The 27,610-nt window shown below is 49.7% G+C and overlaps 1 long non-coding RNA gene across 1 annotated transcript in view; it reads right to left on the bottom strand.

Moving 5' to 3' along the window:
* LOC128897844 (uncharacterized) overlaps positions 1 to 27,610 on the bottom strand; it is a 54,584-nt gene that overhangs the window by 9,736 nt on the left and 17,238 nt on the right. Inside the window, exon 2 of the long non-coding RNA XR_008462609.1 lies at positions 25,847 to 26,027. This is a non-coding gene — a long non-coding RNA (uncharacterized LOC128897844). The remainder of the gene's footprint in view (positions 1 to 25,846; positions 26,028 to 27,610) is intronic.

The following is a 27,610-nucleotide window of genomic DNA, read 5'->3' as shown; positions in this document are numbered from 1 at the left end:
CCTGTTTTTTCCTTCCATTGCCAAAACACAATGACTGTTATAATTAACAGATTATCTCAGTGCGACAGCTGCAGTCCTTTGAAAATTAGGTTGAATAACAGGATCCTGCCGTATGGTAATTTCTTTTCATCCCTCAAATATTTTCTCTCTCTCACCCTCGTTTCTACTTCATTTCTTCTTTTCTTTCCTTCTTTCTTCTTTCTCTTCCTCCTCCTACCTTTCACCAGCTCCCTGACTGCAGGAGTGACACCTTGGGGTGAGACAGGCTGAAGGGCTCTCTCCTACCTTCACCAGCTGTTTTCATTCCTCTCATTTTATTACCACACCCCACAGAGTGGCAGTGTTTGCAAGTAGGAGAAAATGTACCCACCAGAGGCCATGTCAGGGACCCTCTCTGAAGCCCCACTGGCTCAGGAAGGCAGACCAGGGAATTGCATGTTAGGGGAAGAAACCCGGGTGAGGTAGCCTGGAGCAGCACTGCCTGCACCTTTCCCACAAGGAGCCGAGTGCAGTGGTGTGGCTGAGTGGCTCGTACCGAGCTAGCCAGGGTGCTCCACCCACCTACCTACCCGTCCGCCTTCTTGCTGACTCAGTATCTGCCCCTGACTCACCACTTGCTCACTGAATGGGGACTGGCAGTACTTACACGGCATCCTTCCCTCTCTCTAAGGCAATAGCTCTGCCACTTACCACCCCCTCTCCCCATTATCCACCTACATCTGTCTCTCTACCAACTCAATCAACCCAAGCTAGCCAAAAAAGCAGCTTGCTGGAAATTTGGAGTCTCAAAACCAAAATAAGAATTGGTGCTGCTCCCAGCTGGACCCAAACTGAAGGCTTCAGTAATCTCCTCCTCCAGGACTGGAGATGCCCTGGCCCCCGCTGCAAATTGGACTGATCCATTCACTGAGGCGGCTGCACTTCTCAGCCTCTGCTGGGGCAAACTTGCTAGCACACAATGCTTCAGGCTGCAAGGATGACCAGCCAGACATGTGGGAAAAGGCTGTTAGGCTGTGGCCCTGGATTTGGAAACAGAAAAGTTTCAAGTTCAGCACGTTCCAGACTCAAGGAAGTCAGCAACTTTGTTGTTGGCTGTACCAGGAGCACTGGTTATAGAATCATAGAATTGTTAGGGTTGGAAGGGACCTCAAAGATCATCCAGTTCCAGCCCTCCTGCCATGGGCAGGGACACCTCACACTAGATCAGGTTGCTCAGAGCCACATCCAGCCTGGCCTTAAAAACCTTTAGGAATGGAGCTTCTACCACCTCCCTGAGCAACCTGTTCCAGTGTCTCACCACCCTCATGTTGAAAAACTTCTTCCTAACATCCACTCTGAATCTACCCATTTCTATTTATTTTCCATTCTCCCCAGTCCTATCACTCCCTGACACCCTAAAAAGTCCCTCCCCAGCCTTCTTGGAGCCCCCTTAAGATACTGAAAGGCCACAATAAGGTCTCCTTGGAGCCTTCTCTTCTCCAGATTGAACAGCCCCAACTCCCTCAGTCTGTCCTCATAGGAGAGGTGCTCCAGCCCTCTAATCATCCTCATCCTGGTTAATTATTCTCCATGCCTGGCTTGAACTCATGCAAAACACCTTGGTGCTGCACCGCTCCTTTCAGCCGCGTCCATAATCCACAGGACTTTGTCTGTGACAAACGCAGCTTTTGCCTTTTGAAAAGCAGGGCACTATTCCTCCACATCACTCTTCCATCCCAGCCTAATCCACCTCTGCAATGGCTAGCTCCAGCTGAGTCCTGAGCCTCCTCCTGCCTCCTCAACACAACCATTTCCTCTCCTCCCATGGAGTTCCACCTCATTTATTTCCTGAATCCTGCCACAGTAGAACAGAAACACTTTGTCACCATTATTCTGCCAAAAGCCAAAGTAGAGTCTTTTAACACACACTCAGGCATTCCATTGTATTTCAGCAGTCTCCAATAACGCTCCTCCTCAGTTGTCCATGATCTCTGTCTTTTCATCCTTCACCACATTCGCCCTGCATTCTCCCTCCGCTTTCACTCCGGGCCCCATGTTGGCTCATGGTGCTGAGAGCACATCGCCTCATTCATTCACTGTCACTTATCCAAACGCTACCTTCACTTATTAATTCTCCTTTTTTTTTTTCCCTAGTAGCATCCCTCCTCTGAGTGCTTTGTACAATCCTACTTACGTATCCAATAATAGTATTCTCCCAATGACTGACTCATATACCCCTTTGCTGGCATTTAGAATTCTCCTTGTTCTCTGAAACCCATTTATTCATCTCCCCCTCTCTACAATGATCTGTGTCTACTCCTGGCGTTGCATTTCCTACAGCAGCTGTGCAGCAAGCAGCTGAACCATGCAAACAACCCAACAGAATAATTCTCTCTGCTGGTACCTTGTCATCCTCCATTTTAATTATGTAGGCCAAAGCTAATTCAAGCTATGAAGCCATAAAAAATAAGGGACAGCTTAATTTAAGAAACACCCCTCCCTTTGTTTTCTCCGTGCTCAGTCCAGATTCCAGTCTTCCCCCCCACTCCATTTGCTGCTCTGCCTATTTTGATGCTGTTAGTAGCAGAGTATATGGAGGCTGCAACTGGTATTAGGCCTCAGACTTCCGAGGTGCTGCAAATATGTTCAGAGGGAAACAAACTTTGCTCCAGGCCATTTCCAAGCTGAAAGGACAGGAAAAAAGGAGTTCCACTCAGCCAGCAAGGTCATGTGAATGTCTTACCCACTAACCCAGGTAACATGCACTCCATGACCAGGGAGTGATGCCACACCACCCTAAATCTGATTCTATGGTCCTGTGATCTCTCTCTAAGGGCTTCCTCAGGTAGCCCTAGCAAGTAATTTATCTTTCCTCATTTCTTACCATATTCCTTTACCAATTCACTCTTTCCTCATTCTTTATCATAGCCCTTACTCCTTCCCTCACACTGTTCTCTGCTTCTCTTCCAGTCCTTAGTCACCCTTGCTCATGCCCTATTTTATTCCTTCCTTACTACTCCTCTTAATCTGCATAGGCCAAACTCTAAGCTCTGTAGTCACCCTGACTCATATCCTAGCCACAAAAAAACAAAGATTTAAACCAGTGGCCAAGCCTGTGATGTTGATCTGGACAGACACTGCACAGGGCCTCCTGCATGATTATCTCTTGTTACCTTCTTCCTCATTCAGGTCTCCATTTGGCAATATACTTAATCAAGCACACAGCTGTAAACCTGTGCAAGCCCCATTCAGCTTCTCAATTGCTTCCTTCTTCAGCATCTGTGTTGATGGCTCCCACATCATCCAAACACAACAGATTCTCCTTCTGTGCTGCCCCTTCCTAGCCTCTTTGTTACCCACCCACCAGCATCCTTTCTCTCGCTTTGAGAAGTTTGCACTTTTCCCTTTTCTTCCCTTTGCTTGTTTAGATTTTCTCATTGTCACTGCTGCCCAGGGACTCCAGCTTGTAATATCACCTCCCTTTTCCTGAGATTGCTGTGCTGCATAAAACACTGACTTTCCCCTCTACTCTCCAGCATCCTGAAACAGCGAATTGGGCCATTAAGGGGAAAAGCTTAACAGCCAGGACTGCTGCCTCTGATATTGAAACAGAGCCGGCAGTAATATTTACAGGCTACTTTGAGAGCTCCAGGGATGGCTTGTGGCCAAAAAATTATTATATCCACCCCCCCCCCCCCTTTTTTTTTTTTAATGATGTCTTGCTATGACTCAGTCTGGTCCATAAGTCAAAATTCTCCCTTTAAACAGTGAGAGCAGGAGCCTAAGAACAGAAAGCTGTAGCATCACGGACAGGACGAGCTACGTCACGAGGAATGCGACTTGGGGTGTCCTTGGTGGCTTTAAAAGAGGCAGAACAAAAGGCATATGTCCTCTTTCCGGAGAAATGAGTTTTGGCAGAGCTAAACTGGCAATCGCCCTGAGTTTTCTAAACTTAGTTTTATCTGTAAGCAAAGCAAGAAACACGCGGGAAGCAAGAGACACGGTGACCTCCAGGGCTCATGACTTCCTGGGCTCAGCAAGGAGCTGCCATGCCCTTTATTATCCACCATTGTACAGAGTCTGGGATAAAGGGGACGGTGTAGGGGGAACTGTGACAGCTGTTTCAAAGTGGGACTGTGGCGTACCAACGCAGCCTGCCCACACACTCTTACCTCTGCCTCCAGCTATACACTCTGCAGCAACAAACAGCCATTCAAATGGCTGAAAACGAGCAGACCACTTAATTTGCTCCTTGCCTTCTTTGTCTGCCAGTGGCAGGGGAAAGTGCATGTTTGGAAATTGGCAGTGTTGGGTATGGCATTACCAGGCTGGAGTTGCGCTGACTGCTACAAGGGGGGGAAAAAACCCTCACATAAAAACACAATATAACACACACACACGAAATAATAAAAGCCTACAGGAGAAGAAGGGAGAAAGCTCAGAGCTGGGAGGAAGGATAAGCTGTGAGTGAGGGAGAACCAGGCAAGGAGAAAGGGAGAGAAATGAGACAGTTTTGTATCCAAAACTAGATACTATAATGATGGGGACATTAAGGCTATGATAGATAGGCAGGAAAGGAAGGCAAACAGAGGCAGGCACAGAGAAAGAGACAGAGACGAAGGAGAAAGGGAGGGCGGGAGGAAGGGAGAGGGAGAAGGAAGACAGAAAGCCAGAATTAATTTAGGAGGAATATACTGAAAACATAATCTTCTCAACAGAAAGAAGGGGGGAGGGGGAAAAGAGAGAGACAGAGACAGAGAGAATTAAACAAACAGCAACAGGAAACTAGGAAAGAATATTTTTTTCTTTATGAGCTTGTTAACATTTGTGAAGTTAAGTAACCCTAAATTTATGCCATTAATTTGCATGTATTATGTTTTTTTCTCTGTTGCCAGTTTATAGTCTCTGTGAAACCTTTAAAAAGTGTCTTTTTTTCCTCCTTTTCCCTTTGCTTGTGTTAATTAAGGCTTGTGATATATGTATATTTTTACACTGCCGCTGTGCTCTAGCATTTAATCATCAAATGGCCCTTTTTGCCTCTTCTGTGGGGCTGCTCTTGCCTCTTCCCCACCCTAGAAGCATAAGAAGGCCTGGAGGGGGTTCACCCATCCTCACTGGTGTGAGGCTGGGCTCCCATTAATTCTCTCCCTGTGAAACCAGGTGGCTGTCACAACAGGGAGACAGGGGAGCATCTTCAGCTGCGGAAGAGTTAACAGCTCAAATCCACTTGGGCAATCACATTGCCATGCTGGAGCACGCTGTATTTACACATTAGCAATCACTGGGGAGCCTTAAAATCGGATTCTCTGGGGAAATCCAGCCAAAGAACACAGTGAGATTCCTAATGAAGGTACTCGTGGCCAAAGCTGGGGGAGGCACAAGTGATGGACACGCTATAATCTCCTGCTGGCAGAAAAGAAGATGCAGGTTGCCCTCCAGGGCTTTGGTAACACCTAGAAATCTCCAGACTAGGACACACATACAAAGAGCTGCTGTAGAGAATTCAAGTCCAGTTTCTCCTCTCCCTCCGTGGGACTGCCCCACCCTGTTCCCCGGGCATGGATCCCTCCTCTCCTCCCAAGGACTCTTCTTTCCGGGCAGACCGATCTCTCTCCCGAGCACATCGCCAACTTTGGAAGTGCCCAAGGCCAACACAAAGCATAGCTGGTGGAGCCCTTTTGGCAGCTGTCCCAGCGAGCATATTTCTGAGCTCAGCTGGACAGGAGTCATGGTCCTAAATGTGCTTTGATTGCTTTGCTCCTCTCTAAAGGCTCTGTATCTCCCAGCTGTAAGCAGAGTTTGCTGAAGCAAGAAGCAGGTTGCTAAGCCTGGTTTGGATGCTGTTTGGTCTCTAGTGGAGCTAATGGGACTCATCTTGTTAAAAGCCAGCTGAGCTGAGACCATGAACACTGAACATTGATTCAGGCCTACACACCTGCCATGGGAGACACGGCAATCGGAGCAGGGAATAAAGATGATTGCTTGTGTTCCCTCGTCCTCTAAGGAGAAGGCTTGTGATCTCCTTAGTGCTCTGGCAGACATAAGACAGATCTCTGGAGGGTCTCTGCTGAACTCCAGTTGAGAAGGAGAGGTAGGGGAGACAGACCAGGCTTTCCACAGTCACTATTATTTTGCTGTATGGGGGTGTTGAGCACCGGAGAGGATATTCTGATTTACTCCCTAGCTTACCGTTGCTGTGGCAACAGGAGAAATACAGGCCAAGCCAGGCTGCATCTGCAGTGTGGTGGTAATAGGGAGTTTGGGTTCCCATGTGTGTGTTTGTTTGTTTGTTTGGCTGTTTGCAGGAGCCACATGGTGAAAAAAACCACTGTTGCAATGAAAAGGCAATGGGGCCTGAAGTGTGCCCAGACAAATACGCCCTCCTCTCATGCAACAGCAAAACACTCATGCATGAAGTCACATTCACAGCACACAGCCTGAGGAACACCAGCATGTGTCTCTTTGCCCACCACACATACACATCCAGAGCTGGAGGTCCCCTAACTACTCTCAAAATGTCCCAAGAAGTCAGGCTTCTTGTTTTCATAGACATAAAGCCTTTAAGCACCAGCCATTTGCTAGCAGGGCTCTGAAGGCTAACTAGAATCTGGGGCCTACCAGCTTTTGTCAGCAAGAGACTGTCCTCTGCCATCAGGTCCACACACCCTGGCTAGCCACGGTGCACAAACCCTGGATTGGCTGCTGAGCAGCAAATACTCCTCCCTGCAAATACTCCTCCCTGCAAATACTCCTCCAGCACATCATAGTAACCAGTTCTTACCCCTTGAGGTGATCAGCAAAACAAATTTGGTCCTGTCTTAACAGTTCTAAGCCCAGCTGGGAGTCATAGCCTCCATTCCCAAAACCTGAGTGAGCCTTCAGGTCACATAAATTGACCTGTTGCAGATGCCAACCTCCAGCTGTGCAACCACCATCTTATGAGTCTGCACAATTCCCACTCCAGGAAGCAAGCTGTAGAGCAGAGTTAAGTACAGTCTCTTTCCTTCCCTCTCCTCTAGCCTTCTGAGCCCTGAAAACTCCCAACCTAAACTGTGGCCTTTGGAGAAAGGCTCAATGTCCATTGCATCCGAAGTACTGTCCCTCTTTGGGTCAAAGAGAAGAGAAAAGATAATTTTTTCAGCTGACCCTCAAAGCCTCACAGCTGCTCCCTGGAGAGCTGGAAGCACAGAACAGCCTTATAGCTAGGCAAAGTTGCTGTTTAGCTACATCATGACCTGTTCTTCTTTATCCCATGATGGCGTGGGGAAGAAAGGGTTGATGTCAGGAGAGGAACATGGTTTCCTCAGACACAGAGGCCTTGGGGCGCCTGGAAGTCAGACTCCTAATCAGCTTTTGGAGTCACAGACACAGAATGTCAGGGGCTGGAAGGGACCTTGAGAGATCATCTAGTCCAACCCCCTTGCCACAGCAGGATCACCTATACCAGCTCACACAGGAACTCATCCAGGCAGGTCTTGACCATCTCCAGAGAGGGAGTCCTTTGTTGCAGCTTTGGCAATGGAGAGGCAAAGCCACTATGGCAGAGATAAACTGAAAAATGTGGGGGGGAGGGGGGAGAAATAAAGAGGTCGAGGTTGTGCTGGGAAAGATGAGGTGATGAGATGAGAGACTACAAACATCATGCAGAGAGGAGAAATCCAACTCAATCCCAATGAGGACAAGGCAGACAGAGGACATGTGTGGTGGCGGCATGTGTGCTACAGGGATGCTGTGAGTTTGCAGAGCACCTGGCCACCCAGGGCCCTGTGCATGAAGGAGAGGTGAGATGGGGTACACTTCCCCCTCCTTTGACTCCTGGATGCCTTTTTTCCCATCATTCCTGAGTCTCCATCTGGCTTCACTATTTTTACACACATACACACAAAAGAGGAGAAAATAAACACTTAATTTCTAACCTAATCAGCCCTTCTCTCACTAATTAGCACCCTCTGAGCACATTCACAGGCAGTGAGAGAGACTCTGGGGCTGATAATGACCCCCAACCTGCACTTGCATATGCTGGAGGGTCAGCAGAGACAAGAGCAAGCCAAGGGAGGCAGGGAGCAGAGCAACCTTTGCCTTTGGGGATTTTTTTCCCCCTCAAATCTGGGATACTGGGAAGAGGCTGTCTCCTTTTTGGCAGGATCCCTCGTGTGTGTGTGTGTTTGTCGGTGAGCCTGTGAGTGTGTGTGTGCATGTGTGCCGAGGAGGGGGATGCTGAGGAGGTTTGGAGGGAGGGGACTGAAACAAAATTCTGGCACTTAGCCCAAAGCTGAAACACATGCCAATTTGTGCCTCTTGCTGGTGGTAATGAAGGGCTCCGTTCAGGACACGCGGGACACTAATTAAGGGGCTTCAAAGGCAGCTTTCTGCAGCGTGCTCCTTAAAGGGGGGCTGAGGGGAGGAAGGAGCACAAGAGGGGGGTGTTCTCCAATCAATGGAAGACTTCTGGCTCCTAGTGCTGCTGGAGAAGGCACTTTTTTTTTCCTTCTCCCTGTCTCCCATAGCAACTCCTACCCATGAGAGCTAAGAAGGTGCAAGCATCTGGCAGCTCTGGGCAAGCCCTCAACAGCTAGCAGGCAAGGCAGGCTCTGGTACAGAGTGTGAGGTGCCACAGGGAGGGGAAAGCTCACAGTGGAGGTGGAAGGACAACATGCTGTAAAAAACCAAAGGCAGGCAAGAGCCATAGTATAAAGAGAGAAAAGAAGAGAAAGAGCTGGAAAGGGAGAGGCAGGGACATGGTGTGACTGTTTTGCAAAGGTGGCATCTATAGGAACAGGATTTGCCTTTAGCCTCCAGGGATTTGCAAGGAATTAAACTCTGGATCACCACAGATCAAAACTACATAGCTGAGTCTTGTCAGCTGCATCCTGTGGGGTTGTTTCTCATGAAAGACTGGATGGGGAATACTTTGTGAATGGAAGAATGGGCAGGGCTGGGAATGTGTCAGCCTGAGCACAAGGCTCTGGGCTTAGCTGTGCACCAATCCAAATGAGCACTGCATGGGCACCCAAAGAGCTCTAGCCTGCTTCCAGGAGCTTCACAGATCTTGGCCCTTCAACTTCTAAGCATGCCAGATTCCCTCGCAGCTGTAGCATTCCTGTGTCAAAGGGAAGGAGCCAAGCCACATAATGGGTGACATGACTCAGCCATGTCCACCAAAGAGTCTCAGCTCTACCTTAACCACACAGCTGCCCATCCTTCCTCCATGGGAATAAGCATGAAACAGCAGCTCTGGTGGAAATCAGGCCTGTGCTGAGATTGATTAAACGGGGACAGAGTGTGGGAGGAAAGAGAAGAATAAACTGTCAGAGAGAGCAACAGAGCGATGGTGAGAGACGGAAAGAAAGGATGAGTGAGAAAGGTGGTGAGGAAGAGAAAAGAGAGAACAGAGGCTTATCTGCAGATTATATTCACTAGGCCATGCACCAAGCATAGAAGGAAAGTAAGGGAGAGACAAGAAAAGTGGTATAAGCACATGAGAAGGACAAGAAGTGAGAAGAGACTCTCAAAGAGCAAGAGAAGCAGACAGACTGAGAGAGAAGTAGTGCTTCACTGATCTTGCACAACAGCATGCTCCCTGCCATCACTCACCACCCTACAAGCTGCCAGAGTGCCCCACATCTCCCCTTAGCTTCAAAGGGAGCTGTCTTCTTTATGCCAGACTGTCTCAGCACCACACACAGATCATGCCGACGCAGATGTTTGGGAGTCGGGACCAGTCCTGCCGTGGTGATCCCTGGGTACACGATACTCAACCAAGGTGAAGCAGAAGGCTACCTGAACTCACCTTTCAGTAGTCTTCTAATGCTTCTCCACAGCTGCCCAGATCGTTAGGGTTTTTTGACCTTTCTGTCCTCTCCTGTTCACTATCCTCCAATGTACTAGCCTACACTTAACTGTTTATTCCAAGTGACCTGCTCCATGTCTCCTGTGTTTAGTGTCACCCAGCCAAAAGCACTGCTCAGAGGAGTTCAGCAGGGCTGTGCCTACTGATGGAGGAAGCTTACCCTGGGAGAAGCACCTGGAACAAGACTGACTGAGGTAGGATTCAGACCAGTGACTACCAGGGCACAGTGAGCAAGGCAAGGCAGCTGTTGGGCAAAGGTCTTCACAGCCACTCCCTGTCTCCCTTCCTGCTACTGCCCATCAAGAAATCTCACTGCCAGGCCAAGCACTTTCTGAGAAGAGCTGGTCAGATTCCTAGGCAGACAGAGTCAAAAGGGTTTGGATGAAGAAACAAGTCATGGTGCTGGAATCAACCCCACATCAGGTCTTGAAGCAGTCTGGGCTGAGGAGCATCTGGAGTCTGCTGGGATCTGCAGAGAAAAGAGATCAGCCTCAAGGAGGTGCAGACAGCCTCAGACACAACTGCAAGACTCAAGGGCTTAACTCCATCACTGTCTCTTGCCTCATGAAAGTGTAACAACCACAGCACAGTTCAGGGAAGTCCAGAGCACTGACATGCCCTGTCTCCTTTCATCCCACAGACCACTAAATGCAGCCCATCAGCTCCTAATTGCTGCTCTGAGCCTTTAATAAGAAAGCCAGAAAAGACCTAAATCAAATGGGAGAGCAGGGCTGATCACCAACCTCTCCTGACCATAGGGAAAATCACAGCCAAGACTTGCAGGTTCACAGGCAGATACCAGCTTTAGTTTCCATGGAGAGAGGAAACAGGGGCACACTCCAGCCTCTCCCCTTTCCTTTCCCCATTCTTCCTTCTCCCCCCAATCCTTCTGCCCTGTGCAATCCAAATTGGATGCTGTGCCAACGACAGATAAACCAGCAACTAGCGAATCATTGTTATTAACTTGGAACTTATTATTAAAGAGAAATTGAAAGAGAGGGAGAGAAAATCAAAGCTGGGATTACAGGCTTAGCAAGCATGAGTGCATATTTAGCCTACACTGTTCTCTTTGTGGCTCTGTCACACCGGTAGACTGCTAAGAGAGTTATACCATTACTAACATGACAGCATTGTCCTACCCAGCCTGGATTAGAAACCCCAGTGGATGTGTGGAGGGGAAAAGTCCCCTGGCAGTGGCAGGCACCTGGCCTCATGATGACTTCCACTCATAGCATGCTGGCCAGGCAGGGAGAAGTATTCAATTATCAGGCAGGCTCTGCCTTCTCCTAGGCCAGCTTTCTCATATTGTTTGATGGCTTTCTCCCTGACCAGTGATGCTTGAGAAGTCTGTCACGCTAGAGAAGCTCAAGATGGTCCAGGCAATTCCTGAATCAGGCAGAGTTCTCACAGCTGAAGTCCTCCTCCTCCTCCTCTCAAATACACGGTCTTCCCTGTGTGCAGACAGGCTGTCCGGTCTGCAGGCAGTGAATGTCTCCTTCACAAACACAAGACCTCCAACAACTGCCTGGAAAACTGGATCTCCTGTTCCCTGCTGGGCTGGTAGCATCAGGCAGTTGTGATTCCTTAGTGCTTCTCTGGCCTAAAATCGTCCTACAGTCACAGAGCTGAGACTGACTGCCCTCATTACTTTCACTCCCTGAAGCAGGACCCCAGCAGTTTTGAAATTCATTAAAGATGTGTGTGTTGCTCTGATGCATTTTTCAAACATTTCCTGTTTCAAGTAATCCCCCTATAAATACCACCCCAAACACCACAGCAGTCAGATCAGCACTCTCATCCACTGTGCTGTACCCCCTGCGATGTCCCTGGGGGCTGCATCTCCTCGCTGGGACAATGCTGTTTACAGTGTGTCTGTAACTGGCACAGACTGACAAAAAAAGGCAGTTCACAACAATAAAATCATTACCCTGGCCAGGATGCAAAGAAAAGGAAAGGTCATTGAGCAACATGGTCTCTCGTTGCCCTGGCAGTAGCTAGGATTTCTGCTCATGTGGTCACTGATGCTAGAGGACCAGCTTTGGTATCACTGTGGGAAAATGAAATAGATGCTGTGTGAATTGGCTCTGTCAGTCCCTGGATATTCAGAGAGGGAAGGAAGAGCTGGACTCAGAGTGAGAAAGGCAAATGAGCTGAGAGGAGGAGAGAATTGGGTATGCAGTGCCTGGAGGGTGAGGGTCAGGACCAAGAGCAGCAGAAGGAGCTGGCTAGGACAGCTGCTCACCCAGATGGTCTCCAGTCTGCAGCCTTTGGATCTTGCCTTAGCTCCAGCCCTGTGGCTGGTGCTTGTGGCCTCATCTCCCCACAACCCTCTTCTGCAGCCAGTAAAGCCACTGCTGGGGCAGGCTCTGTACAACCGAAGGAAATGTGGCAGGGACCGTTCCTCATTCGCAGTACCTCAGTACTACTTCTTCTGTCTCAGCCCAAAGAGACAAGGGAATAAACACATTTCTTTTTCCTTTCCACAGCTGCCCCAAGGCTAGGCTACAATATTTTATGGCCCAGTTCTTAGCCTATTTGCATTTTGTATTTTTACTTCAACTGCTGTTTGTTTCCAGACATTTGGGATGCCTAATGATTTTCAAAGCACTGTTTATTTTAATCCCTCTAATTTATTAATACACTGGTTGGCCTTGAAGTGCTTGGGAAAGAAGAGTAAGGAAGTTGTAACCAGTGCTTTGAATAAAGCATCAAACTGTCATATGATCACATCAAAGCAGCAGCAAGAAGCTCAGTTTGTTGGCTACATCATGATACTGCCTCATGGGTCCTCCAGCTTAGTGTCAGGTTGCCTCATGCATATCGCCCTGCAACACTACCAGGCTCACCAACTCCAAGGATGAAGTAAAAAATAGCAGTGCCCAGAGGCAGCTCCCCATGAAAAGTCTGCCCCTTCTCACCCACCTGCCTGCTGGGAGAAGGGAACATGCCAGTGTGGTGCAGAGAACATAAACCATGCTGACATCCACATGCATTTGCAGGCAATCTTGTAATCTCTCAATAAAACAAAGGGACATTTGATCTCCACCTTCCACGATGCTGTCTTCAGCCCAGTGCTTGCTGGTGAGAACACAGTTCCACACACAGGGCAGTCCCTGAAAAAACCACAGAGCAGAAGCCCTGCTCGCTGTGCAAATGAGAGGGCTTTGGGGCTCTGCTGGTCAGTCCCACCAGGAAAATGTCAGATTTCCTCAGGACTAAAACACAACTGATAGGTGCTGAAAAGCATAGGACCTGCCCTTGAATACCTTTTCCCATCTCCAGAAAAGTGGTGAGTGTGTCCCATGGTGTGTTCATGAGCCTGCCCTTGTCTAAGTCAAGGCCTGAACACCACAGCCTTTTGCAGCTGACACCTTCACAGCATCCTTACAGCTGCATGAGCACTCAGAATCACAGAATCACCAAGGTTGGAAGAGACCTCAAAGATCATCAAGTCCAACCTGTCACCACAGGCCTCATGACTAAATCATGACACCAAGTGCCACATCCAATTCCCTCTTGAACACCTCCAGGGATGGTGACTCCACCACCTCCCTGGGCAGCACATTTCGATGGCAAATGACTCTCTCAGTAAAGAACTTTCTCCTCACCTCAAGCCTAAACTTCCCCTGGCACAGTTTGAGACTGTGTCCTCTTGTTCTGGTGCTGGTTGCAGCAGTCCTACTGAGCTGAAGACCCCCTTTCTCCCACCTCATGCCTACTAAGAAAGCTCACATCAGCACAAATTGCCTTGTCCACTGCTACTGGTATTGTTCTGATAGCTGCCCTGTGTGTAATGACAAAGTTAGTCATGGACACTGCTAGCAGAAAGCAGAAGCCTCTCTCTTCTGTGCAGGCAAAGCTTCCTGCAATTGTACATCTTGTGCTAAAGGGCTGAGGTGATTCCACAAACAGCTCTGTGAATGCAGCCTGAAGTTGCTGCTGGTTGTCATGATGAGTTAGCTGTGCTAGATGTCCTCCAGAAGCAGGGCTCTGCCTGGGCATAGACAAGGGCTGTTGTTTACAGGGGCTGAACGCATCCTGCCGCAAGGAGCTTATTACAACAGTCACTGTGGCTGACTGGCAAAGGCAGGAGGTACCTGCACCAATGTTCTCCTTGCACTTGAAGACATAGCAACAGAAACAGGTGCCTCAAGAAGGACAGTGATGGGATAGAAGCTCTTTCAACCAGGATGCAGGAAGAACAAAAACCATTTTACAGGGTCAGGTGCAAAACCATTTCTGGAGCAGCTCCCTTTGCTGAGAGCACAGAATCACAGAAGAGTTTGGGTTGGAAGGCACCTTCAAGATCATCTAGTTCCAACCCCCCTGCCATGGGCAGGGACACCTCCTGCCACCACCTTGGTGCTGACTTTATAATCAGGTTTCTTCCTGTTCTGGCAAGGCACCTTAGTCTCCCTCCTGCCTGTATGCCTGGGGCAGAGAGCTCACTGCTTTAGCAAAGCCTGATCTCCCAGGCAGCTCTCCTAGGCTACAGAGGAAATAAAAATCTTTGAAGCAGGATTTGAATTAAGTCCTCAGTTTTATGATGTCCCACTTAAAGAGAAGGCCAGGGTGAATTAACCCTGATCTCTGTTTTCAACAAGATGTACCAAGTGATGAGGACTTTGGAGAGAAATATCAAGAAGGACAGCAGACAAAGCAGCTCTCAGAGCCTTCCCGAAAGGACCATAACCAGCTCATGTACTTAAAGGCCAAAACCCTTCTCACTCTCTGTAGGTTTCTTGGTGTCTCTTATTCTCTTGTCTCTATGATCCCTCAGTAGAGAGAACAGCCTTGGCAACCAAGCCCCAGCAGGGAAGTCCAAGAAAGGCCAAGCCCTCCAGGATCATGCCTTTCTTTTCTAAGAGCACAGGCTAGGGCAATCTACTTTCTCCATCACTGACAAGCACTGAGGCCTTGGGAAAAGGAGCAGAACCTGGCCAACATACAGTAATGGCTCCCCAGGCAATTTTCATGAGTTGAATGTGGTCCCTATGAGTTTACTAAACCTTATGAAATTCTTCCATCAGGACCTTAACCAGTCTCCCTTTTAACTGCACTTTATTGTTAGACTTCATAGATATGTGTCAGGTTCATTTCTGGCAGGAAGGAAGGAGACAGTAGAAGACCCATCCATGACAGAAAAGACTGGTTTGCAGTCTTCTCAGCTCTGGACTCCCCAGTTCAAGAAGGAACTACTGGAGATAGTCCAGTGGAGAGCCACTGAGATGATTGGGGGACTGGAACACCTTACCTTACAAGGAAAGACTGAGAGAGCTGGGTGTGTTTAGCCTTGAGGAGACTGAGAGGCACTTCATTAATGCTTGCAAATACCTAAAGGACAAGTTTCAGGAGGATGGAGCCAGATTCTTCTCAGTGGTGTCCAGTGACAGAACAAGGGGCAGTGGGCACAACTGGAACATAGGAGGTTCCAGTTTGAAATAAGGAAAATATTCTTCGTGTTAAGGGGGCAGAGCACAGAAACAGGCTGCCCTATCTTCATCTCTGGGGGCAGTTAAAACCCTCCTGGATGTGTTCCTGTGTGATTTACTCTAGGTGATCCTGCTCTAGCAGAGGGGTTGGACGAGATGATCTTCAGAGGTCCCTTCCAACCACTACCATTCCCTGGCTCTGAGGCATGTTCCTGCAAGCAGGAGGGAGAGCAGGTCCTCCTCTTTCACTCCCTCTGTAGGAGTGACTGGCAGACATGCCAGGAAGGGCCAGGAGCACTTGGGTAAGGCAGATGCACCTTTGAGTAAGAGAATGTGAGCCAAAACAGAGAGACCATCCCTGTGCCTGCTCACATTCGTTGTGCCTGTAAAACTGCCTGGTGCAAACCTTCCCCTGAGAGCGTCCACGCATGATGTGGCTCACAGTGGGCCCTGGGACGTGTCCCCAGCCTGTGAGCACGTGAGCCGACCCCACAGGGTGTGCTGCCAGGCTCCCAGGGTGCCTGCCCACTGGGGAACTTTCCATCCAAACCATCTGGCAGCTGCTCTCCTGAGTTTCCTGGACACCAATAATGTTTTCCCTTTTCTAATCTCCCTGATGTAAATCCATTCACGATGAGTGCCTTGAGACTTCTAATTCCATCGGCATTAAACTGACTAAAACCTCTATTACCAAAAGCTTTTAGGATTTTCCCCAGAATCTACAAGTCAGGTTCATAATATGACAGAACTCCACCTCTCTAGGGTGTCTGAGAAATTAATTTGTGCTTTCCAAATGCCAGGATCGCTGACCAAACACTCAAAGTTTTCCCCTTCCTGTCTGCTAGCCTCAGTGGCTGATATGACACAGCCATTCCCAGGTGCTGAACTGTCTTCTGAAACATCCCAAACAGTGTGAGAAATGCCTCCATCCCATAACAGGCAAGAGAAGATCATTTTCTGCCACAGCAGAACAGTTACCAGAGGTTCACAGATGCTGCACAAAGAGTAGGAATGGGCTGCTGCAATGGTCCCTTATGGGACTCAGAGCTGAGGGCCAGCAAATGCATCACACCACCAGCATTCCCCAGCACCACAAGAAGTGAAAAGGTAGCAAGGTCTCATCTCAGTGCTGCACAGAGCCCAGTGATGTAAAGGCACAGGGATTATGCAGCTACACCTCATCAGAGAAGGTGGCTGGATGCTGAGACAAGTTGGTGGAGAGGGGAAAGCAGCTGTGAGTCAGTGAGCAAGGTTTCTAAATGCTATAATGCTCCAGAGATGGTCCATTTATCCTTTGGTCCCGGAGGTTCATTGGCTGCTGTAATAGAACAGAGAGATGCAATCATCTTCTGATCCCAGAGGTCTTTTTAGGTGCTATAATACAGTAGTGGTGATCAAGCTGTCTCTGAAGCCTTGGGGTTGCTGGCACGCAGCAGGGGTGACGTCAGTGTCTCTCAGCCCCCGCAGTACCCAGATCCTGGATTCCAGGAGAGGTGCTGGAGCTGTTGCTTCCACCCCAGAGGTTTGTAGGGGCTGTGAGGATGTCAGCTCTGAAACGGTGCCAAAGTTCCCTCTGGTCGTCCAGAGCTTTTAACGCCACGGAAAGGTGTGATGCTGAACCCAGATCTCTCAGCACAGGGACATGAGCCTGGCTGCTCCCACTCTATCCAGCATCAGTTGCAGTGGGTGTAGCTGCAAGGTACCCACCAAAACAAATCACAGCTCCAAGAATAAAAGATTGCTTAGAGATCCAGCAAACAGTGTCATGCAGAGATGATCCTCAGTGTTTGTTTTCCTGGCTGAAAAAAACATTTCCCTGCACAAGGAGTCACTCCACTCACACTTTGTGGGCTGCCCAGCAAGGAGACACTTAGGAGGAGTCAGAGACTTATGTGTGCTACACACAAATAGCTAGAAACCAAACTCTGTGAACGGGCTCAGCTAGCCAAGCTGTTAATGACTTCAGCACCCTGTATCATGCATTCAGCAAGAAAACCCCAAGAACTAGGATCATGCTTCTGGGTAGGGAATGCTGTAGGACGGAGAGGATGTGTTTATAGACTCAGCTCCTTACACCGAAGAGAGGAGGAAATAATTACATAAGGTTTCCAAGTTTCTGTAGGCTCAGGGATTTCTCTTGCCCTTTCAGACCCGGCAGAGTTTTCATTCTGGACTCCAGCTTGGCCTGGCAAATGGAAAGGCCACAGAATGCCAGGTTGGAAGGGACCTCAAGGATCACCTGGGCCAACCTTTCCAGGTAATGGTGTAGTTCAAAGGAGATGGCCCAGCACCCTGTCAAGCTGAGTCTTAAAAGTGACCAATGTGGGGGAACTCACTACTTCCCTCAGGAGATTATTCCAATGTCTAACTGTTCTCATTGTGAAAAAATTTTCTTCTGGAGTCCAATTGCAGGAGTAGCTTGTACACATTACCCCTTGTCTTTTCCATGTGTCTCCTGGTAGCCACCCTTTATGTGCTGGTACATGGTAATAAGGTCCTCCCTAAGCCTTTGCTTCTCAAGACTGAACAAACACAGTTCTCTTAGCCTTTCCTCCTATGGCAGGTGTTCCAGTCCTCTGATCATTCTGTTATCCTGCACTGATTCCTTCACCCACAGTTCAGGCAGGAGGTGGAAGAATGTGCAGTCTCTCAGAAATGGCTGGAAACTCCCCATGTTAGGTTTCTGGTCTCAGGCAAGTTCAAGAGGTTTGGTGGTTTTCCATTTTTCCCCTCCGTGTGTGTGACATTTGTCTGTCACTGGAATCGAGTTGAAACCAGAGGCTGAAAACTCTGCTTCAGCAATGATCATACCAGTTGATGGTAGGAGAGACTCTGACCCCATTCTTCCCTGAGCTTGAGGATGTTCCTGAACACATGTGATGCTAGGAAGAGTTGGGACATGAAAAGAATTTCACTGCTTATGTCCCAGCAAGTGTTATTAAGGTGAGGTGCACACTGGGGAACAACCATTCCAGATCAGAGAGATGTCAACACTGACTCCCATGAAAGACACCAACAGATTTTTAGGGGGGAAAGGTGGAAAAACCTCAAAGCAGGCAGATGAGGGAAAATGTGATCCTATTTTCATTTTTCTGTTTGCCACTGTGAGTTGCAGGTTAATGCAGGCTCTGAAGACTGAACCTGAAAGTTCGGGGTCCAAAATTTGGCTCAGCCTTAGGTAAAGCACAGTTGTGCTTTCCACAAAAAAATACACAAGTTTGCTGCAAGCCTTCATGAATTCTTGCTCCTGACAAAAAAAAACCAAACCAAAAAAAAACCCAAACATGCCTTAGGGTTCTGCAGTCCAACCTTGTGACCCTGAATCCCATGCATCTTAATTTCACTGTGCATTCCCTCGCTCCTGTGTGATGAGGAAAGGAAGGACAGACGTACTCATAAGTCTCATAATTCTATTTCCTTCCAACATCCACTGCCAGCCCACTCCCTGACACTGGCAACCCCAGTCTCCTCCATCTCTTCACTTGGGGATGTTTTGTCTCACCTCAGTGCCCATTCAATTCTCCATGATGCCTTCAGAAAGAGGTTAACCCTGGCCCAGCATGCAATGCCAAATGAGGCAGCTCCACAGGTGTCCTGAGAGCCTCGCAGCCCTTCCAGACTACTCTCTACCCACTGCCTCCAGAAGCAAACAGCTATTTTGCCCACCCAAGAGCCACACAACACGGGCCAAAGCACTGAGAGGGGCTCACTTACATCCACCTACACTTCCATTTGGCTGACAGCCTTCATTCAGGGGTATCTAAGGTACTGCGAGTCCGCCATGCAATACAAGTTGCTTTGAACACACCAGCACCGGGTTTTGTTGATCAAAGCACAGCACATTCACATCACTTAGCTCTCTCCCCCTGCCATTCCTCATAGCCCTTTCTGGCCACAGCCAACTTGGTAACTTTGTCTCATCTGCAAGTTTTCATACAGCATATCTCTCCTCCCACCTTTCCAAGTCATTAAACAATACAGTAAATCACAGGGGATTTAGAGGAGAACCTGGAGGCCACAGTAACCTTTTGCTGTGGTGAAACTTGGCTGTTTAATCCCCTCATTCTTTCAGTCTCCCACTCAGCTTTTGATCTATGTCAATATTTTGTCTCTCACTGACTACTTAGCTTCTTTAGTCGCTCTTGTGCAGGATCTTTCAAAAAGCCTTTTGGTTCTCCTTTATCCACTGCTTTATTGACACATTCAAAGAGTTGTAAGAGATCAGCAAGATGCCTTGGTTTGGGGTTTTTTTCCTTTCCCCTGCTGAACCAATGATGGTTAGGCCCTATCAGCCCACAGTCTTCCAGATGTCTTTCAGCGTGGCTTTTTAATTATCATTCCCACCAGTTTAGCAGACACAGATGCAAAGCTTACTGATGTTTAATTCCCTGGATCATCACTAGAGCCTTTTTTTTTAATATAGGTACAACATTTGGTCCTCTCCAATTCCCCAAATCAGTAGCTTGCTTTCCCCCTCCCCCTCCCTGTCCCCCCCACCAAGAGATTGCATATTATTGTTAGCAGCTCAATCACTTAAGCTCCTTCCAAACTCTCGGATTTAACCATCTGGACTTGATAACTTATTGTTCAGGGAATGGAAGGGAGGTTTTTGTGTTGTGGATTTTGGGTTGGGTTTGTTGGTGGGTTTTTTGGGGTTTTTTTCAGTGGGTTTTTGGGGGTTTTTATGATTGGCTTTGTCCCAGCACCCATTATTCTACCAGCAGAGTTTCCAACAGTTCCTTATCTAAGCAGATATGGGAAACGAATCTCACAAACACCGTTGGTAGGGACTGATATAAGAGAAATCATAAGAGAATTCAGCTCCCCAGCAACATCCTAAAAATGGAGATACTGAGTCACTTTAAGCACAGGAGGTGACTGGAATTGATCAGTGCAAGTTTTCTTGGATAACTTCCTCTTTATTCTGACTGACCAGGCTAGCTTTGCTCATTTGTTTGGGTTTCTTGCTGAACAGTGATTTTCTGTCTTGACCCCAGAAGATTCGGGGCAGGAATGGAGCTAGGGTGATTATATACAGCCTAAGCTACAACAAAAAGAAAGAGACCTCAGTGCTGGGGGATGTATGAACCTGGGAAGAGATGAAACCCAGCAAGGATGAAAAGAAGTAAATCAGAAGGTGAGCAGAACAGCGATGGGCTGTTAGCTCCATTGATTGCCTTTCAGCTGAACCAGGCCCAAGACATGAAATGCAATGGGAAATGATGGGGAACTCAAATAAGTAGCCCCATTATATGAGTGTTTCTCTTTGTGCCAGGCTGGTTCTCGATAGCTCTCACCATGCTGGCTGACTTTAAAAGGCAAGGGAGTTCAGAGCAGGGCACAGCCACTTCAAGTCACGTGGCCTATTGGTCCTACAACAGAGGGACAGAGAAGAAGCTCAAGATGGGCAAGAAGCACTCCCAGGTTTGTGTCACAGTGAACTCAAGACTGGCTGTGGGTACCTGTTCACCTGCAAGCCTGTCTGCAGGCCAGCACTGACATTCCAGCTTCTGGAACCTGTTGTGCTCCCATTAATAATGACACTCAGGACATCTGTATGAAATCTATCTACCCTGTTACAGACCTGGCATACCTAACTTCCCTGGCAGATACATACTCAAGCATATTTCATAAAAGAAGAAGAGAAACTTCCCTAAATCCCTCTTACCTAATTGCTGCTATTCAGTTTTTATGGGACATAGAATCATAGATTTGTTAGGGTTGGAAGGGACCTCAAGGATCATCTAGTTCCAACCCCCCTGCCATGGGCAGAGACACCTCACACCAAATCAGGTTGCTCAGAGCCACATCCAGCCTGGCCTTAAAAACCTCTAGGTATGTGGCTTCTACCACCTTCCTGAGCAACCTGTTCCAGTGTCTCACCTCCCTCATGGTGAAGAACTTCTAATAACCAATCTGAATGCCCCCACATGTTGGTGGGGCAGTTGGTGAGAAAATTCTGCCTCACGTAGTGTGTTCAGTTCTTTCCCTGCAGATACTGTGTGGCCATAAATATTTTGGAGCAGCAGTCTCAAGGTAAGCCTGCAGCTCCCTTCAAGACCTCACCAACAACCTTCCAGTACAGAGCATGGCAATTGCCATCAGTGCTGGTCAGCATGCTCACCTCCTTTGGCCAGGAGGACAGATGACATGGGGAAAGGTTTCTCAGCAATGCTCTCTCCTTCATATTGGGAGCAGAGGAACAGGATCAGAAGACAGCTCAGAGCAAGAGAAGGGCTGGTTATTCACTGAGTTAAGGAAGTGGATGGGAGATGAGCAGTCTCCTGTGCAGAACTGGTCCTCCTGCCACAGCTTTCCAGATCAAATCAATGCCCAGTAACAACATAGTCACTTCAAACTGTAATAGCTCTATGAGAGATTTCCACACCACATTGTCACTGCAGACATGCTGCTCTTTTCCTGCCTCCCTGTCCCCTCCTCTCTTCTTCTGCTGCTCCTTCCCTTTTCCTCTCAGGTCCTCCCTATTTCCTAGAGTCTCCCTCCCTTCCATACCACCTGTGTGCCTTGTAATCATCTTTCCCTCCATGACACCTCCTTCCACTGCCTGAAGGTCTCCACCTCCAAGAAGCAAGGCAGGGCTCACACCTGAAGAAGCACAGCAGCGATGAGACAGGGGAGGAGGTCGGGGAGGAAGAGACCTTCATTCCCTGAGCCAGCTCAACATAACTCCCCAGCCTGTGACCTGGCTCCACACAGCAGGCATGATCTTGATGAACATGCCTGCTTGGGCTGGAATGAAGCAGCATGGGCACCTGCACAGATGCTGTTACCACACATGGGCCAATCCAGGCAGGGAAGCAGCACAAATCCCATCCAGCTGCTCTTCTTGCGAGGCTTTGACTCCTCTCCCTTTCCTCACATGCATAGGTCTGTCATGCATGTGCATCTTGAGCTGCCCTCGTCTGCTCAGCAGTGGCTGTGCAGAGAGTACAAGGGGGAGATGAACTGATGGGGGACAAGAATGGCTGCCTGTCAGTCATGGCCTGTACCAGGGGTCCTTTTGCTCCCCTGACACACACACAGATACACAGCATGGCTGCCTGGGGTGGCCCAGCCAAGAAACCTGCCCTCTACCACTGAATCCCCACTCTGTTTCCCAAGTGACAAGCCACAAACTCTCTTTCTCTTCACAAACAAACAGAGGCTTGAGTGAATCACTGCCTCAGCCCTGGCACTCAGCACTCTCTTCATTATGAATTCTTCTCCAGCACCCAGCTCCCTGTGCAGATCAGCACACAGCCACGCCGCCAGAGTCCGCAGGCTGCACCTCTTTCTCCCCACAGCAGTCCTCTGCGCAGCCTGAGGCACCATGCAAACAGTAAGGGTGATTTCACATCCCTCCTCCCCATCCACCTCATCTCCTCCAATACTTATGGCTGCATAAATATCACATTTAAAGCTAGAGGAAAGTGAGACATAGCATAGGGACTGGTGAGAGACCTCACCTGGATTAGGATTCTGGAGACCTTGGCAACAAGGTATTGTAGGCAGTGTCATCTCTTGGCTTCAAGGCCCCAGAGTTCATCTTGCTGGGCTTTGAAAAGTAAAGCTGGGTTTAGACTGCAAATCCTGGTCAGCAAACATTCTTTCTTATCTCCAGAGGCGTGCACATGTCCATACACAAGCATGAGGCCAACCACCCCTCACCGCCTCCCTGCCCTTTTTCCCCACCCCAAACAAAACTACTTCCCTCTGCAACACAAGCACATGAAAAAGTCCCTGCAGCATAACAGTGAGGGCTTGCTCCTACTCTGTCCCATGTGAGCACCTGCCTCCAATGGGACTCTTTCAGCTCTTGTCCACAGTGCAACCCCATCTTCTGCCAACATTATCCTATGAGGAACAATAATGCCTCCTCTGGACCCTGTGCACTGACCATGGGGCTGTAGAGCGGTCAGGGCTGGAAAGCAAGATCCTTCTGCTGAGACAACGCTTTCTTTCCCCTCCCCTTTGGTGTGATGCCTAACCTTTTTCCAGCTGGTGTCATCCTCTCATCCCTGCACACAATCTCCAGGGCAGAGGGCAAGGCACTGCTCAAAAGCCCTTGGGCAGAGCCAGGCAGAGATATCTCCACCAGCCAGAGGGGATGCCTGTCTCTTTAGGATCTCACTGGACCTGAAGTGGTGCTAGGAAAGATGGAACTACCGAGAGCTGTGTTTCTGCCTTGCCATGCATCAGTTCTCAAGGCACGTGGGAGGCCAGGGCTGCTGTAACTCCTGAGAGCGGAGGGCAGCTGCCTGGTGTGGGACATGGCTCGCTCCCTCCTAAGGCTGTAATTCAACCCTCTTTAAACTGGCTTGCTCTACAGGAGGGACTGAAGCGGGCTGGCTGCAGCGTGCAATTGCATCTGTCAAATTAGCCAGAGCACACCCCATCCGGAGTGTGTGCCAGATGTGGAAGGACAAACAACACTCGAGCCAGCAGCAAGCTGGAGTTGTGCAGACAGATAATACCCAACACAACATAAACCTTGCCAATACAGAGTTAAGCCAACATTGTTTTCTAAACAAATCTGAAGCAGCAGAGTGAGTTTGTACCGGATCAGCATTTCTACCAGAGAGCTGCAGCAGTTTTGACCCAGTACCAAGAGCCCCAGAGCTGGCTTTATTGTCTTGTCCACCCTGAGCCAGTGCCAAAGACATGTCCTGAGAGGGCTGAGGAATTTAACCAATGCCAGATGAGTTCAGGGGCTCCATTTGGGAAGAGCCTGCCTTCTGCAAACTCCCCAATAACGAGACCAAGTGCGACTGCATGGTCACACTCCCCACCGGGCCCCAGCCAAGAGGAAGAGTGACACATCCCCAACACTACAGGCACTCTGTCACCTGCAACACACACACACACTCCCGCTGAGTGGTGTGAACCACAGGGGAAAATATCACTTCACAGTATTGTCAGCTGGCAGCATCATCCAGAAATGATCCTGCCAAAGAGCATCAGCCTTTCCTGAGGCTGCCCAAAGCTGCTCCCACCCAGCATGGCGTGCACCGAGGGCTCATAAGGGATGGGAAGTGCTGGAGAGCGAGTGGGGAAGGGTGCTGGTGAGAGGAGGATCAGGGGTATCCCAAAAGAGGAAGAAAAACAGTTCACACCACCAGACAGAAGTTGAAGGCAGCAGACAGAAGTTGAAAGCCCAAGTTCTAGTGGAAGAGTAGGTGTCAGGGTGGTCAGAGAGTGAGCAGCAGATGAGGAGGGCTGACAGAATGGTACCGTGGTGGCAGCAGGGGGACGCACTGGAACGTCTACTCTCCTTGCTGGCATCACCAGGAGCAGAGCAACCCATCACTTCCTTCAAGGGATACCACATCAGCACAGACCCTGCCAGCTTTTTCCCTCCAGAGAAATGCAGCAGCCCCAAAATCTGATTTGGAAAACGTTTGCATCTGCCAGAGTCTGTGCTGAGCCCGAAGGCACAGCCTGACAGGTGCAAGCCACTAAACCTCCCCTCTAAAATCTGTGCCTCTGAGGATGCCCTCTGCCTGCTGCCTTGCCAACAGCTTGTTGCTTTAAGGCCTTTTTCTGGAGAAAGGCACCTCCAGGCACCTCTGTGCTCCTTGAAGTCCAGCAGCATGTCTGGGCCTGCCCAAGCAATGGGAGAAACAGCTGCTTCCAGCTCCTCTCCCATCCCCATGCAGATCTAGCAACACAGACACAGAAACAGTGCCTTCCCCACAGAGAAGCTGGGGAAAGGGACACCCATGGCAGCACAAGGCAGCAGGAGACCCTTTCAGGTTCTCCCAAGAGCTTTGCACCCCAAAATGGGTCAGGCTCAGCACAGGGCTGAGCCAGTGCCTGTGCAGGGCACACAGCATTCCCAGATTATGAAACACATCTCCAGCAGAAAAACATCCCTTCCAGCTGGGCAGGAGTGCCAGGGGACAACAGAGAAGCAGTGGCAAAGAGCATGCCCATCATCCCAAAAGCTGTGCCAGGCTGGGCTGGCTATTCAGAGGAGGTACCTGGCTAGGAAATGGAGGCCAGCAGCCTCCTTAGGGAACTAAGGGTACCCAAAATATCGTGAGATTAGGAGAGAGGGGGAACCCCCGCACCGCACACCTCAGTCCCGGTAGCGTGATGCCTACTCCTGCTCTGCTGCAAGCCGCAGCTCTGAGGGGACCCAGGCCAGGGCCCTCAGAGCCTGGCTGAGCTGCTGGCTGAACCAGTCTGCTGCTCATCTGCAGCACCATCAACCCGAGAAGAAACTGGGCAGGGGGAGGAAGATGCCCCCGCAGGGAGAGGAGCAGACAGGTGTGTGCCGAAAGAGGGATGGGAAAGGAGCGGAAGGCACTTGGGACTGCCTGCGGGGGACCTGCCGCGCTTCCCCCTGCTGCTCCGCAAACGCACGCAGGGCTGCAAGGAGAGCAGGTCGGAGGGGAGGGAGCAGCTCTCCATTACTGGGCTGGGGGGGGACTGATGAAAGCCTAGATTTTGTTCACAGCATAGCAGAACCCCCGCCTTCCCCCGGCCTTTCCCTCCCCGCACCTCTGGGGAACAAGCAACGAGAGGGAGGGAGGGGAGGGAGGGATGGAGAGAGGCACAGACTGAGGTGCCGAGGTTGGCTTACCTGGCGGTGCTTGTGCTGGGGGTGGCCCGGTGTGCGGGACATAAATCCAGGGCTCTGCTCTCCTCGGCATGTGCTGGGAAAGGCCTCTCTTCAGTCACATCAAGGAGTGGCCTGTGAGTAGGTGCTCCGGCTCACCGCTCGATCCGAGCTGCCATGGATTCATTGCGAGCGACTTCGCCTTCTGTGAGGAGAGGAGGAAAGGGGAGGGAAAGAGGGGGGGGAGAAAAAAGAGAGAGAGAGGAAAAAAAAAACCCAACAGCTTAAGACTTGGAGGGTAGATTCACTTCTTTCTTAGGTTTCCAATGGCAACTGAATATACCACAGATGAAGATCCAGGGTGTGTGTGTGTGAATGTGTGTGTGTGTGGGAGGGACGGAGAGATGCACAGCTGCTTGAGTCCACAGGCAGTGTGGGGTGTGAGCTAGCCAGGGTGATTATGGGAGCAGACAGCTGGACACAGGCAGCAAAGCAGACAGACAGACGGACAGATAGAGGATGGCTTGCATCCTAAGAGCGTAGCTGTCCCGCTGCTGGCAAAACCAAGCCAGCACCTGGCCCAGCACAGGTCAAGGTGCTGATGGAACTGCATCAGAAGGTGAGGTGTGCCTACACACATGGCTGCAGGCATGCAGACAGGCTGTCCCCCAGCCCTGCAGGCATCACCCAGGCACACCCCCTGCAAGCACACTCTTCGTACTCAGACTGCTACACAGATGCTGCATGCACACACACTCACTCACTGGCCTTCTCATACCCCCAGGCACCAGCTTGCATACATGCCCTAAAGTGTCAGAGTCCCTCCAAAGGGTGAGGTGCTTCTCTTCTTCACATACACCCTGCACCTACAAGATTGCACAGCTGTGTTACCATACATCAGATTCCAGATGACCATCACACAACCACACCAACTGCACAAGACATTTAAATCCAGCACCCAGAACCCCAGCCATGGCACAAACCCATGCTTAACATCTGAACATACCCACCACACAAAGACTCCTGACCACTTAGGTGTCACTGTCACTGCACAAACACATTAGCCAAGGCTGATGGTATGAAGTTTGACAAGGCCAAGTGCCAGGTCCTGCATCTGGATCACAATAACCCCAGATGTGGTACAGATCTGGGGACATGTGGTTGGAAAGATGCAACTTGGAGAGGAACCTGGGGGTACTGGTTGATAGTCACCTGAACATGAGTCAGTAGTGTGCCCAGGTGGCCAAGAGCGCCAATGGCATCCTGGCTTGTATTAGAAACATGGGGACCAGCAGGACAGGGAGGTGATCATCCCCCTGTACTCGGCACTGGTGAGGCCACCCCTCGAATATTGCGTTCAGTTCTGGGCCACTCACTACAGGAAGGACATTGGGGTGCTGGAGTACATCCAGAGATGGGCAGTGAGGCTCGTGAAGGGCACACAGCCCACAAGGAGCATCTGAGGGAGCTGGGGTTGTTCAGTCTAGAGAAGAGGAGGCTGAGGGGAGACCTTTTCATTCTCTACAATTACCTGAAGGGAGGTTGGAGCAAGGAGGGGGCCAGCCTCTTCTCCTTGATGATAAGCAACAGGACTAGAGGAAATGGATGCAAGCTGCACCAGGGGACGTTTAGGCTGGATATTAGGAAATATTTCTTCACTGAAATCAAATCATGGAACAGGCTGCCCAGGGCAGTGGTGGAGTCACCATCCCTGGAAGTGTTTAAGCAGCGTGCAGACCTGGTGCTTAGGGATGTGGTTTAGTGTTGACCCTTCGGTGCTGGGTCAAG

The sequence above is a fragment of the Dryobates pubescens genome, chromosome 15 (genome assembly GCF_014839835.1).
Source record: "Dryobates pubescens isolate bDryPub1 chromosome 15, bDryPub1.pri, whole genome shotgun sequence".
NCBI classification, from domain to species: domain Eukaryota; kingdom Metazoa; phylum Chordata; class Aves; order Piciformes; family Picidae; genus Dryobates; species Dryobates pubescens.
This window is presented reverse-complemented; position numbering and strand designations above follow the sequence as displayed.